The following is a 13,917-nucleotide window of genomic DNA, read 5'->3' on the forward strand; positions in this document are numbered from 1 at the left end:
CTTGTTTTTGGAGAAGGCAAAGTTATGTACCTGAAACAGGTGCTCATCGATGATAGTAGGATGTAAGTCTTCACAAATCCCTCCCACCTCCTCTTGGATTTGGTGCTTCATGTTATGAAATAAATAACTATGGAAGAACTGAGGTGGCCCTTTGTGGCCCTCTAGATCATATGATCCATGCCAAAAACTTCTAGAAACTTTTGAGCAAATCTTCTGCACCGGGCTCCATTGATGACATCACCACATGTAAGGACTTATATTGTGCTGTTACAGGTTAGCTGCTTCCAGAGATGCATGTTCAGCTATCCTTTTTAGTTTCTTTTCATTTTAGTTTATTTATATAATAACTTTAACCAAAACGCAAGAAACTATCTGAACATAAAAACAGAAAAATCAAAGCATTACATTACAGAAAATGGGCTAATTTGAGAATAGGCAAATCGAAAAGAAAATGATGGCCACTTGGCTGGGAAAGTGAGATGAAATTTGTGGTCAAATTATTTCCTTAAGTATCAACAAATCAAGGTTGCTCATTAAAGGTGAAAGTAAAAAGAAATTCTGGCCGCCGCCAGAATTATCACCAACCACAAAAAATCCTCCCACATCACACCCACCCTCAAAGACCTCCACTGGCTGCCCATCACACAGAGAATCCAGTATAAAACCCTCACCCTTATACACAAAAAAATAAACAACAACAAAATGGTCTGGCTAAACAACACCATCCAACCATACATCACACAAAGATCTCTTAGATCCACCAACTCAGGTCTCCTCTCCATACCAAACCTCAAAAATGCCCACCTCAATGCAACACGCAAACGAGCGATTACAATAGCTGGCCCTACACTGTGGAACTCCCTCCCCACACATCTCAGAAACGAACCCTCACCACAAGTCTTTAAAAAACAGCTCAAAACATGGCTGTTCTTAAAAGCGTTCCCTCCTGAACCCCACCATACTAAAATACATGTTCTTGAAAGCCTACCCACTTGACTACCACACTGCACTAACGCTTAACACCCCATTCCCCCTTCACCACCCCCCCCACCTTTCCCTCCCTCCCTCCCTTTCCTCCCATATCCTTGTCCCCTCTCTACCCGTACCCAAGACATATTGTACATTTTGTAAATAGGCTATATGCCACAACTCTATACTCACATTTATATATACAACTGTTGCAAGGTTTCTTATGGTATTTTATTTTATTTTATTGTTTAAATTAATTTAATTGTTATCTTGTTACAATGTAAAAATAGGGCAGTTCTCGCCCTATTCAACCTGTTATCTGGAAACCGATGTGATATCTCGATCGAATGTCGGTATACAAAATAAATAAATAAATAAATAAATAAATTGGGATTATTGTCTTTTAAATCTTGTCAGCCGCTCTAGTTGCAGTTCAAATTGTTGCATGTATTTGTATCCTATACCTGCTGCTGAAATAGGAGAAAAAGGAAGCAATTGCTCTTTATTCTGTGCTGTTTGCTGCCACTTTGTTTACTGTCCTCATTAGTTTTATGCCATGGGCCTATCAAAAGCTATTTAACTCTGGTAACCTTGGGCTTGTTGCAACTCCCTGTGCTCCCTGTATTTGTCAGGTTTTGAAAGCTTTTAGACTTTTGTTTCTTTGTACTCCTATACCTACAAAAAACCTTGCCAGCAGGGAAAAGAATTATGGAAACAAAAGCTTTTTATCAGAGCCTTCGTACTTGACAACTGATAAAATGAGCTTCTCCACAATGAACATCTAAAGACTAATTGCTATATTTTATGGATGCTTACTGAAGAAATTATATTCTGTATCTTAAATTTTTCTATTTTTCAGAATTCATAGCATAAGTTTCAACTTGTTCCACTTAAAGACCCAACTAATAAGGAAGTCTGCTTGATTTCTCATAAGTCATTCTTAAATCTTGCATGAAGGAAAGGAAATTATTTTCCATTTTCTGACAACAATTGTAAATGTCTAGCAGATAGTTTTCAGACAAAGAAAGAAATTCTTAATGGTATTATCTGAAACCTAGTCTAGATCAAGCTTTAGGAATTTAGACCTTTATCAAATTGAACATTCTGGTTCACAAAGAATAATTCTTTATGATGGTTTCATTTCCAGAATTAATCTGACAAGTAGATTCAGTCATAGATGAGTCACATAATCTGTGGTGTGCTCAGAATAGAGCAATTCTCAGCTTTCAAGAAAACCTTGGAGTCTTTTTTTTATTTTTAATTTAACTTGCCAGATATTTCAAACAGCCACACAACAAGCAATGTACACAGGATCAAAGTTGTATACAGAGTACATCACCCCCTTCAGTATGAACCCAATCGCATTATAAAAGCTTCAGATTTTATCATACAATGCCATATTATCTTTCAACATATGTCCGTTTTTCAATTAAGGTAATGGAATGCACCTGCCTCCTCCAGAGTTCAATTGTGGGCTTCAATTTCTACGTTATTGCTATTGTGAATCGAGCAGCAAGTAACATGTGCTGTATCAATTTTTCTTAAACTTGCCCACCCACTGATCTTCCCAACAAGCAAAGCACCAGGAGTAAAGTAAAATCACACATCCACCATCTGCCCCATTAGCTGTCCTACATGCCTCCAAAAGGACTGGACCAGTGGACACTCCCACCAAGCATGTGGGTAGGACCCCACCTGACTGCATCCTCCAGCAAAGTGGTGACAAGGTTGCGCAAATTCTAGTAAAGGAGAGATAGCTATACGTATGCAGTGCTAATTTAACCATAAGCTCTGCCCTACGAGCAAATAAAGAGGATCTGTGCATATTCTGCTAAATCCTCCTTTACTGTTTTGGATCAAAATATAGTCCCAAATCCCTTTCCCATTGGGCCTCAGTCATGAACTTAAGCTCTCACTCTAAAGATACCTGAATATAAAAGCACTATATAACACCGAGCTGGCCTTCAGATATATTGGGCCCAGAAGGCCAGCTGGGTTAGGCTCTACCCAACTCCACCTCTCAGAACGTAATCTCACCAACACTTGCATGACTTTGTCATAGTAAGACTGAGTCTGTTCCAGCACTTCAAATTCTTCTTGCAGCTCAGCAAAAGATTTCATCTGTCCATCCTCATAGCGATGGCCCCAGATACCTTAGGTGCGCATTCCACCACTGTTTGGCTTTTCCACTGAAAGAATGAACCAATAGCATTGGATTATGCCAAAGAGGGTATATAGCTGATGGGTAGCTACCTCCAGTCCCTTACACATTGATTTCCAAACCTGTACTATACAGGCTATAAGAGGGCTTCTACGACACGCCCTCCTGCCCCCAGATTTAGTGGATTCTAGTAATTAGGGACATAAGATCCATTTCCCCTGCCAGTTGCTGGTAATCCTACCATGCCTAGCCCCAGTCTGTGAAACCTGCCAGTGCTGTATCAGAGCCAGGTGCTTGTGTGTCTGCAACCTAGGAAGCCTGAGCTCTTCTTCTGCATCACTTGCTACTCAGCACACAATAAGGATGAATCTATATGTCACGGCTGGGCTGGCCGATTTGGGGATGCCCCAAGCAGGAGTCAGGAGCAGGCAGATCAGGCATATGGTCTTCTGCATGAGTCAGGAGGAGGGAAGGACCTATGTGGATCTACTGCCTGAACAGCCACCTCCCCCTTGGGTTGAGCCTGGAAGTTCTGGTTGCTGGCAGGACTTCTCGGGCAGGTCTTCTGGAGGTGGTGCACTGGTCTAGAACAGGATAATCGCTGGATCAGGGAGTGTATTGACAACACAGAGAAGACAAGTAGACATGAGACAAGGCAGGAACCTCCATGACCTGAGAGATGTGGTTCATTATCTATTCTTCCTCTTGTACTCAGACATCAGCACCCCTTGGGTTAAAGTTCATCTCGGCACCATTGCTGCATATCATCAGCAGATAGATGGGCTCAGATCGCTCTCCATCCTTTAGTACTAAATTAATGAAAGGCTTGTGGCATTCTATGTTTTCCATCAGTAAACCTCCAGTGCCTTGGACTTCAGTGTGGTCTTTGCTCAGCTCATGACACAACCATTCAAACCTCTTGAATTGGTGGATTTGATGTTTCTCCCCTGGAAAATTTCTTGTAGCTGTTGCATATTCATATTCATGTTTTCCTATTCATACCTGCATAACAGGGTTGTTTTGCGTACTCAAATTTCTGCTGAAAGTGGCTTATGTATTCCACATTAACCCAGCTATTGTATTGCCAACCTTCTTTCTGAGACTGCATGCGCACAAAGGAGAACAGGCTCTTCACTTGTTGGACTGCAAGAGAGCCCTAGCCTACTGTTTGTCTTCACCATCAAGTTTCTCGGCGCTTTGTGATCTTTAATCCCAACAGATTTGAATGGGTTATTTGTCAAATGAACTAATTGCCTAGCACATTTTGTAGTGCACTGTTATGGTCTTGGCTGGCTTACAGATTCTGTCAAGGTTCATCATATAAAAGCCATGGCAACGTCAATGGTTCATCTGAGAGCTACTTCTGTTGACAATATTTACAAAGCAGCTATCTGGTTTTATGTAACATTTTTCTGTCCCATTACTGTCTGGACAGTATGTCTAGGGAAACAGTAAGTTTGGGCAAGCAGTTCTGCGCAGCATGTTCACCCAACAGTTCACTCTTCATCTGGTGGGCTGGGTTGCCTTTTAAGTAATTGCTGTGCAGTGTAACCCTCAGCTTGTGACTCCTTATGCATTATAACTGATTCATGCCTGCTTGTCAAAGGAGAAATCAAATTTGCTTACCATCTTCATAGATAGCAGGGTAAATCAGCCATAGTTAATATCTTCTTGCCTCCGTGGAGAGTTGACTATCTTGTTAAACATTAAGGGGTAGATTTTAAAAGATTGCGCGCACACGTCCATGTGCAAGCATTACCCGGCACGCACACATGGACGCCCGATTTTATAACATGCGCGCGCCAATGCGCACATGTTATAAAATCGGGGATCGGCAAGCGCAAGGGGTGCACATTAGTGCAACTTGCGCGTGCCGATGCCCGCAGCCTTCCCCAGTTCCCTCCCAAGCCTCTCCAATTTAGGATCGGCCTGGGAGGGAACTTCCCTACCCCCTAATCTATCCTTCCTACCCTTTCCCCTAACCTTCCCACCCCCTAGCCCTATCTTAACCCCCCTCCCCCCAAAATTGTCTCACCTTTTGGGCTTGCTCGAAGCAGGCGCAGGTTGCGCGTGCTGGCAGCCTGCGGGCACATGATCCTTCAACACAGCAGCAAATGGCTGCTGTGCTGGGGACCTCTAGCCCTGCCCCCTCCCCGCCCCTTTCTCGAAGCCCCCGGGTCTTACATGCGCGTGGCCGGGCCTTTTTAAAATCGGCCTGGCGCACGTAAGGCCTTTAAAATCCAGTCCTAAGCTCTGGAAGAAACTGAGTGGCCAAAGAGGTAGCATGCATGCACAGGAACTCCCTCGCATGCTCAGTAAGACTCTCACTGAGCTCTGAAAGTTGGGGCCATGTTGGCCCTGTAGGATGAAATCACCCATGCTTTATGATTAATTCATCCTGCTATCTATGGAAAATCCTATTTACAGGTAAGCAAATTTGCTTTCCCGACCACCTCTTTTTTTTTTTTTTTTTTTCTGAAATGTTTCCTTTATCATTGATTGTGACTGATTGAAAGCCTTAATGGACAGTCTTTTGAATCCATTTTCTTAAAGTTAATTTTAGTAGACAGTTTTTTTTGCCATAACTAGATTCTTTATGACTTGTAGAACAATGTTTGTGCAAATTGTTTTTCCAGCTTCCACTAAGAAAAACAGGAAAAAGAGGGGAGAGCTTTCTAAGATGGCGTCCTGAACGGTCGCAGCATTTTTGAGCTCCCGACGAATTACCACGAAAAATTTCCGCTATGCCCCACACAAAGCGTAAGGCTCGGGTGAGGGCTGGAGAAAGTTCCTCCACACCCCTCGAAGCCTTGCAACCTCGGATCGGAAGCTTTTTTCCTGCTGTGTCTCCTCAAACGCCGGATGGAAAGGTCGCTGGGGATTGTGCTCTGGAGCGTGAGCCAACGTCCCCGACCGAAATATCTTTAAGCCCCGGCTCACCGGAAAGGCCGGCACCACCATCGGGCCCACGAGAAGAAAGCAGCCTGCAGGGTGAAAAAAGCGCCACGGAGATGATCCGAGGAGAGGCTGAGGCACCCAGACAGACGCAGGAGGAGGAAGGACTTACTATACTTGAGCACCGAGACAAGGTACTACCCGGTGGTGTTGAGGGTGGAGTGGGACCCGGTCTCGAAGCAGGGATGAGATCTACACGCCCGGGGAGTGGAGCCAGTGCAGCAGCATGTGGGGGCACAGAGAAAATCCAGGCTGCTCCAACACAGATAATTTCCATAAAAGAACCCGAGATTTCACTAAATACCATCTGGAAAGCTCTCCAATCTTTGGAAAAAGCTATTCTGGGTTTAACTAAAGAAGTTATGGAAACCAAACAACAAGTAAAAGAAAATGCAATGGAGATAAAAACACAGAAAAATAGAATAGACAAAATGGAAGAAAAAGTCAAAGTAGTGGAAAATGTGAATTCAACTATAATTCAAAAAGAAATGGAGGTTGATAAAAGATTAGAGAAAATAGAAAATGTACTGAGAGCCCACAATTTAAGATTTCTGAACTTCCCAGTTCTTAAAAATATTTCTCCAGTGGAACTTTTCAAGTTGTATGTCTCTCAAACATTAAAAATACCAGAGGAACTGAAACCAATGATATCAAAAGCATATTACCTCCCTACAAGTGCAAGAGTAGAAGCTGAGCACCAAGAACCACCAGAATTGTCTAATTTATTGGACTCATCTCAGGATTTGCATGTTGTAACTCGTAGATCACTACTAGTTACATTTACATTTCTAATGGACAAAAATAATGTTTTTAAGTACTATTTTCGAAATAGTCAAATGTTGTTTTTTGGCCAAAAGGTCTGGTGTTACCAAGACCTGGTAAAACAGACCCAATTGAGAAGAAAAACTTTCTTGGGTATGAGAGGAGAGGCAATTCAGAAAGGAATCACATTTAGACTTCAATTTCCATGTAAATGTTGCCTAACGTATCAAGATCAACGCTATATCTTTTTTGACCCTGTCCAGTTGCGGGCATTCCTGGACTCACATTCTGGCCCCATATAAGCATGCTGTTAGGTGTATTGTTAATTTGAGGAGAATCGTCCAGGCCACCATTATTTACTTATATGTATAATATGTTTTTTCTGCTTGACGCTCTATTGTAAGCTCTCCCCCATTTCTTATATTTTTGGCCTTAAGCATAGCATGTATTATGTTGTTACTGTTTAATACGTATAATTTGATATTTTTATTTCTATATCCTGTGCGGTAGGATATTCTAACACAAGTTGATGCTTGTAATGATTATAAAATTGATAAATAAAAAAATTAAAAAAAAAAAAAAAAAAGAAAAACAGGAAAAAAAAGTTTTATCCTTTTCCTTAGACAAACGGGATGAAACAACCACACAAACGGGTAACATTGTCGATTGACGTCAATGCAGAGTATTTTCAGAGCTCTGTAAAAGCTTAGAATTCTTTGTGCTGCTGCCACCATATTGAGCCCATTCAGTCTGTTTTTGTTTACAATGATGCTGGATGTTTCTCTTTGCATGCTTCAATATGCATTTTTTCTTTGTATTTATTTATACATTTTATATACCGTCATTCCAAAAGAAGATCACAACGGTTTACACAAGCGACATTCATAGTATAGGTTAACACATCTTCTAAAATATGTTAACTAGAGGGCTAGGATAGTCATTTGTTATACATAATTTCTGTTTCAATAGTCTTCATATATTAGTCAGAGTTGTCTTAATGCACATTACATAACTCATTACTTGTCATTTGTTCTTCTAATATTAACACTGTTTATAATCTTGTAGTTTTCTGCATATTGATATTTTAAGTTAGATCGTAAGCATTTTTGAAGAGCCAGGTTTTCAGCTCACATTTGAAGCTCTTTCTGTCTGTTATCAAACGAAACGTCTCTGGAAGAGAATTCCACAACCTTGGGGCATGCTATGGAAAACATTTGGTCTCTGATTTGCGTTAGATGAGTACTTTGCATTGTAGGTACAGTTAATAGTACTTTGTTTTGCGATCTTAGTGTTCGCTGGGGTGTGTATGGTTGGAGACTGACGCCTGTTAAACTGGGTTTCTGTTGTTCATGATGTTAAAATTAGTATTAGTACTTTATACTGGATTCTGGATTGTACTGGCAGCCAGTGCAGAGCCATCAGAGAGGGGGGGGGGGGGGGTGATGTGGTCAAATTTTCTTGTTCCTAATAAAAGTCATTTCTGAGCTGCCTCAGCCGCACCTAATCCTCTGCATCTCTGATTTAGGTTTTAACAGTGCTTTGTAATTTTGAGAAGATGGTGTTTGTTTGTCCTTTGGATCTATGTTTTTTTGTTGTTCTTGAGTGGTCACTCATTCAGTGTCCTTTGACCAGCTCCCTTTTTCGAAAACATTTCTAATTTTAATTACACCTTAGCTATTTTTCTCTTACAGGTGAATTTCCAAAGGAGTTATGTTCATAAATGTAACATTCTATTATAGCAATTTTCAAAGCTCACTTGCATGCTTTAAGTGCACTTACACTTGTAAAATCTATTGACAATCTATTGACAATCTAATGACATATATGTTAGCCCATTTACACTCGTAAAGTGAATTTACACTTATAAAAGCCAGTTTTAAGCATGTAAATGCTTTTGAAAATCAGGCCCTTAGTGGCCAGAATGAAGATGATCTGCTTCAAACACTGCACCCATTGCAATTTCAAGATGTCATTGAAGGATCATTGTGAAATATGTATGTGTTTGGGACCAGGATGATAACCTTGAATACGGCATCTTCTCAAAGATATTGCCCAGGGCCATCAAGTATCAACAGTTGAAACTGTAGGAAATCATTGCCATTAAACAAAAGTGCACCATTGATTTTGGTATGAAGGCTTTGATACTGAGGGAGCTTCTCCATTTGCTGTCAATGTTTCAGCACAGAGAACGTGGTCGCTTGCCTCAGTGCTGAGATTGGAACGCTTCTCCTGCTGTTTGGTACCCAAGATGGGTTTATTGAAGATGTTGGAGACACAAACAGTATCTGAATTCAAGAAAGCATGGGATAAATACAGAGGATCTCTAAGGAAGTGATGGGAATTATAATGCTAAATTAATTGGACAGATGGGCAGACTGGAAGAGCCTTACAGTCTTTTTCTGCCATTGTTTCAATGTATGGCTTATGGTTTATTTATATCCCACCTACAGGCCGATACAGAAAAACGCGCGGGAGAGTGGGCGAGTGCCCAGGCCACTCTCCTGGGCGCGTGATTCAGGAGGGTGGCCTATGTAAATTAGGGCCCGCAGTAAAAGGAGGCACTAGGGACACTAGTGCGTCCCTAGTGCCTCCTTTTGACAGGAGCGGCGGCTATCAGCGGGTTTGACAGCCGACGCTCAATTTTTCCGGCGTCTGTTCTCAAACCCGCTGACAGTCACTGGTTCGGAAAACTGACGCCGGCAAAATTGAGTGTCCGTTTTCTGACCCACGGGCCACAGGCCAATTTTTAATTTTTTTTTTTAATTTTAATTTTTTTTTTACTTTTGGGGCCTCCGACTTAATATCGCTATGATATTAAGTCAGAGGGTGTACAGAAAAGCAGTTTTTTCTGCTTTTCTGTACACTTCCCCGGCGCCAGCAGAAATTAACGCCAACCTTTGGGCAGACGTTAATTTCTGAAAGTAAAATGTGCGGCTTGGCTGCACATTTTACTTTCTGTATCGCGTGGGAATAACTAATAGGGCCATCAACATGCATTTGTATGTTGCGGGCGCTATTAGTTTCGGAGGGATTGGACGCACGTTTTTGACGCGCTATTACCCCTTACTAAATAAGGGGTAAAGCTAGCGCGTGAAACGCGCGTCCAAACCTGGGCTAACAGTGCGCTCTACCGGCCTGCTATTCAATAGCCCTGGGCAGCTTACAAGTAAGATAAAATCACTTCACATTTAAAACATGGTAAAAAGTAAAATCATGGTAAAAACCAAAACATTTGAGTTCAAATCCAAGGAACCGCGGCACCGAACATCAAGTGAAGACTGAAGCATTGATGCTGATCTCTTTTAGTGTGTGGACCAGAGAGGGGGGAGGCTAGAGCACTATCAGATTCCTTTCTGAAGCAGCTGCTTCAGGAGGAGAGCTCATTTTCTTGTCTTAAGGCACAACTGTGTCAGTCTCCTATCATCAGTCATTGGTACGTTCCCCTTGGATACCCAGGAGGACTTTTCCTCTCCTAATAAGTCCTTTCAAGTGCTGACATCACCAGTCTTTGAGAGACAGCTAGACAAGACCTCGGCCTTCACTTGCCACCTGAGGTTCTGGCACTAAGCACCTTTACGCTGATTGTTTACAACTGAACTGGTTCTCAAGACTTTGGCACCAAGTGGTTCAGCATCAACTCTGGTATCTCGAGATTGAGTCTGAATGCTGGCACCCTCCACAAAGCTGAACAGCTTTAGAGAAAGAGGCTATTTCTGCTGATCACTATGGGTTGAATCCAGTGCCTAGAGATTAATTTCTGAGGCCCACAGGCCATGACTATATGGTTGGTACCCTCTCATACTTCAGTCCCTCTTTTAATATCATATTCTAAATTCAAACAGTTTTGGTAGTTTGCTCATAGATATGGAGAATCTGGGTCTGGAAAATTTTTTCTGATCTCCCATTTGACCCCTCTCAAAGCAAGGAGTGTGTCCTTTACAGAAGATCTCTTCTCCTTTCCTTTTTGCAGAGAATGACTCCAGTCATTCTCTTTAATTTAGAGGTAGGGGATGGCCTAGAGCACCTTTACTTGTCTTCCTCAGATTCTTCAATGCCTCTGTTGGTGGAAGTGCCCATCCACCAACTCCTACAACATGTACAGAAGAGATTGTGGGTGAAGCAAACACAAAGGTTGGCCACACCATTTTTTCTGACTAAATCTGTCTCGAAAATGACCAGGAAGTATGAAGCTCATGTCTCGTTACTCCTGGGTTGCGAGTCTCAAACCTCGTACCTTTACAGGAAGAAGTTCTTTCAGAGCACTGTGCTTAGTTCCTACATAGCAGCGTAATAGATTTTCATGGTCAAGTCCCTTACACTTTGTACTTGAAGGTGGAAGGAAATTTCTGAGTCTGTCACTGAGTTAGGAACAAGGATGATTTTTTTTTCCATCTGTTGAACAGTTGGGGAGGAGTTTGGGAAGCATTTGGTCCATATAACCTTTGATACTTTGAGACAGTTTTGAGAGCTTCTGACATTGAGAGAGGTGTTATAAAGTCATCAGACATGAAGATGATTTTTGTCACTCCTATGGCATGTCTCTATATGAGTCAAGCCCAATGGATCTTAAAATCCCACAGTGACTTGTTGAAATGCATCTGTGTCATGGGTCAGCTCAGACTGTGTCTTGGTGTCTCCCCATGCCAGTCTGGCCAAGGGATTACCCTTCTCAATTTCTGCCTCTCCTTTACCACCAAATTGTACTGATAAAGGATTCCTCACATGCATTAAACAGCTCACTCACAAAGGCTTCACTCCCATGCTCTTTGCTTTTTCAGAAAGGTCATTTCAGTTTCCTGGAACTTTGAGTAGTATTGTAGGCTCTATGATCAGATGGCCAACAAATTTATCCTGGGACAGACAGGTAGTTTACATGCTATCTAAACAAGCAGGGAGGAACAGATTCACTCCTTCTCTGCCAGGAAGCTGTCAGAATGTTGACCTGGGCCATCTCTCATATGACGACTTTAAGAGCCACTTACCTGGAAGAGACAGGGCAGGAAAGGGCAACATTCCAGCAAACAAACTTAGTTAGACCTTGGACTCCTCATGAGTGGTCCCTATAACAGAAAGTGATGAATATGATTTTTCTCAAATGGGGAACACCTGAGAAAAATCTGTTTGTGATTTCTCTGAACAGGAAGGTCCCATGTTGATAGCTTTGGATGCTTTTGAAAGTCAGATCTTCTGTATGTGTAGCCTCTGAAACCTGTTGTTGCAAAAACCTTAAAAGTCTAGAGAGACTTGAGTGTGGCACTCGAATGGTCAAGGACTTGGACACAGCCAGAGGAATCACACTCAGACTCTGCTGTAACTTCAGTGCGTTTATTTACAGTGGCACACTGAACACAATCAGGATTGGCAAGCACAGTTGCAAACATAAAGACTACTCTCTAGTCTCAGCTAACAAGGTATTTCCCACAAGTCTGCCTACCTTCACAGAAACTTAGGCACTTCCCAAACGTCTGCCTACTCTCTCCCAGAGAGAGGTCTGGAACCTCCACTCTCAAACAGGACCTGGAGCTCCTACTCCCAGGTCCACAAGGCCCATCCTCTTCCCGGTGGCTCAGCAACTTCTCCTCCTCTGTACTGGACACATCCTCTAAGCACCTCCTGCCTGGCAGGGTTCTGCCCTTAGACATTCTCCCTCTTGGAGATTTAAAGGTGACCAAGTTCCAAGTCTGATCCTGCACATGCTCGCAAGGAGACAGAGGCGCTGCCTCACATGCCTCCCCCAGCTTAGGCGCATCCGGCCAAGCATTTTTACCCTGGGATCCACCCAGGGTAGTACTCCACACTACCAAACCCCTGCAGCCGGGCTCTCTCCTTCTAGGGTAAAATGTAAAAATCCAGGGTTCTGTGTACCCCCACTCATTAGGGTCATGCCAGAAAGTACACCAACCACCACCCACTGCACCACCAGCCACAGTCCTTTTCTTGAGTTCTTCTGGAGCTTTGAGTTCCAGGTTCTCTTTGACAGGAGTTTTGTAGCTTCCTCTGATTACTTTGGTTGTCGCTTCTTCTTTTTTCTATCTTCGAGGAACTTTGTTGTACTCTTTCTGAGGTCCCAGGGCCCGCTCCCTCTGGGGTTTCGGCAGTAGCTTCATCTGGGCTCTTCTCTGCTCCCTCTGAGGTGCTTTCTGCTCCTGCTGGAGTCTCAGCGGCATCACCAGCTAGGATCTCTGTGACCTCTCCCACTGGTGTCTCAGCAGTACCCCCCTGGGGTCTTCTCTGCTCCTGCTGGGGTCTTGGCGGCCCCTCCCTCCAGGCAGTCTCCAAGAGCGCATTGCCGTATCTCGGCTAGCACTTAGTCCATCTCCATGGCCAATGCTTGTATCTTGGCCACTGTCTGCACCCAGTTTTGTTGCTGCTCAGTCCCTTCCCTGCGCTGCTCAGCCATCTGCGACTGATTCCTTGTCCTGCCAATATTTTTTTTCCAGGCCATAAAGTTTCATAAAGATTGATACTCTCAGTATTCATATTAGCATAATCATTAGCCCTATGTTTCCATCATTAGAAATCAAATTAAAAAATTATGGCATGTGATATGTGCCAATAATCTATAAATAAATGTATATATAGCCTCCATTGTAGTGTACCACATAGCAGTAGTGAATTAGAGATTTTAAGGATTGTATTATGGAAAGTCAACCAAGAAATCTACTAAAAATTGCAAATCATGGTGATAACTGTTGAAAGTTATGACTCCAAATTTTTTAAATTTTCTACTAAAATAGGCTTGATGGTGTATTTTATACAATGGTAGACTTTCCTGATGTCCAAATAGCATACAGAAATTATACTCGACTCTAGACAGTCTGAGGGAGATTATTGTAAAATTTTATAGATTAAAATTAGTATTAGAGTAGTTTTTCATTTAAATAGTAAAAACTGATTTTCATTTTAACCACAAGATTATTCTCCTTTTTTTTAATATTCTAATCTTAAATCTAGAATACCTTTTTACACTGTCGTTAACTATATACTCAGAAAAAATTATTACATGATCTAAGCTATGTAGTCCTTAAAAATAGTCTTGCACATTTACAGGGGGCACTCACATGCTAGTT

General features: G+C 42.3%; 1 protein-coding gene across 1 annotated transcript in view; it reads left to right on the top strand.

Moving 5' to 3' along the window:
* Window positions 1-13,917, top strand: part of ARID2 (AT-rich interaction domain 2) — a 736,417-nt gene that overhangs the window by 288,476 nt on the left and 434,024 nt on the right. The window lies entirely within an intron of this gene.

The sequence above is a fragment of the Rhinatrema bivittatum genome, chromosome 9 (genome assembly GCF_901001135.1).
Source record: "Rhinatrema bivittatum chromosome 9, aRhiBiv1.1, whole genome shotgun sequence".
NCBI lineage: Eukaryota > Metazoa > Chordata > Amphibia > Gymnophiona > Rhinatrematidae > Rhinatrema > Rhinatrema bivittatum.